At 39.7% G+C, this 1,407-nt stretch overlaps 1 long non-coding RNA gene across 1 annotated transcript; it reads right to left on the reverse strand.

The window, feature by feature from the left end:
* Positions 1-1,193, reverse strand: LOC146525006 (uncharacterized). The gene is made up of 2 exons (XR_014876643.1): positions 442-1,193; positions 1-391 (listed from the first exon to the last, which is right to left on the reverse strand). It is a non-coding gene; the product is annotated as an uncharacterized LOC146525006 (long non-coding RNA).
* Between the last annotated feature and the right edge of the window lie 214 nt (positions 1,194-1,407).

The following is a 1,407-nucleotide window of genomic DNA, read 5'->3' on the forward strand; positions in this document are numbered from 1 at the left end:
TCTCTTGATTTTTCAAAGAAACTTTCCCATTTCAAAGAAACAGGCTCTGTGTTTTGCCTTATATGCATCCACAGCTGTGCCACCAATTTACCCACATGGACTCTACTAACCAATCAGAAGCTTCTTAAGCTCAGAATGGAATCATCTGGAGTTTTCTTAATTAATCTTAATTAACAATAAACTTAGTGTATATGTACTCCTACATTTGATGAAAGTGATTAAAATAGACAGCTCCCTCTTTTTATTCTGACATTTAACTAATTCAAAAGACATTGCAACATTTATTTATCTAAAACAAAAGTTTACTCTAAATTGATGTTTAACAGTAAAAAAAAGGTTTTATGTTTTCTCCCTAAAGTGTAAATATCTGGTTTCAACTGTGAATATACTGCTGTGTATTGAAATTCCTCTTGTTTTGCATAGATATACTGAACATACAACAACAACATACAAAGCATAATATATAAAATAACATCTACCTGAGTTTTTTCTTTGAAAGAAGCTCCTTATGTCCATTGTTGTGTTCATCAGTACACAACTGAAACCGATTTAGAGAGTTTGTTTAGCCGTGGAGGGTAACAACTGAAAATATGAGATGTAAGCTAAGACTCTCTAAAAAAATCAGCATTGTCGTTCGGCTTTTTATTTATCCATTTGTTGATTCACTCGAAGAGTAAGTAACGCAACCAAGTGATCAGTTTGATATCAATCTTTTGTGATACACCGTCATATTTACATTATTAGTTCAGTACGAATGATTTCCGTTGGTACCTGGTCAAACTTAAGCTCTCCTCTGCAGCAAACTCGCAGGCAGCAGCTTCTCCCCCCTCGCTCACATGGGTGCTGTGCTCAGTCGCCTAGTGCCAAAGCTCGGATCATACCAAAATCAGGGGGAATTTAGGACGGTGCGCTCTGTGCTTCGTGTGTTGTTTTTGTTTTATACAGTTGTCAGTCAGGCATCTAACAAACAAATTACACTCCAAAAAACCCCATGCTTCAGAAAAAATGACCCGGGCTTAAGCCCAGTAAGACACCCCCCGCTCCGCTGATGGTTGACTCCAAATCTCCCGAACACTATGTCGATTTGAGAGCGCAAGACCGAGACAGCGAGACCAAGACCGAGACCAAGACAAAAGTCCGTCGAGACCAAGACCGAGACCAAGACAAAAGTCCGTCGAGACCAAGACGAGACCAAGACCAGGTAAAAGTGGTCTCGAGACCGGTCTCGAGACCAAGACTGTTCTCGAGACATCCAACTCTACCTCTGTGGTGGTGCTACATAAATGAAGACATTTCTACCATATGTCAGCGCAGAAAAGTGAAACATTGCTGCTTAAAAATTCACCAGAACACAGAAAATGAAAAGTCTGATGCCTAACAGGGACAATACCCCAGATTCCATGTATT

The sequence above is a fragment of the Neolamprologus multifasciatus genome, chromosome 2 (assembly GCF_963576455.1).
Source record: "Neolamprologus multifasciatus chromosome 2, fNeoMul1.2, whole genome shotgun sequence".
Taxonomy (NCBI): Eukaryota; Metazoa; Chordata; class Actinopteri; order Cichliformes; family Cichlidae; genus Neolamprologus; species Neolamprologus multifasciatus.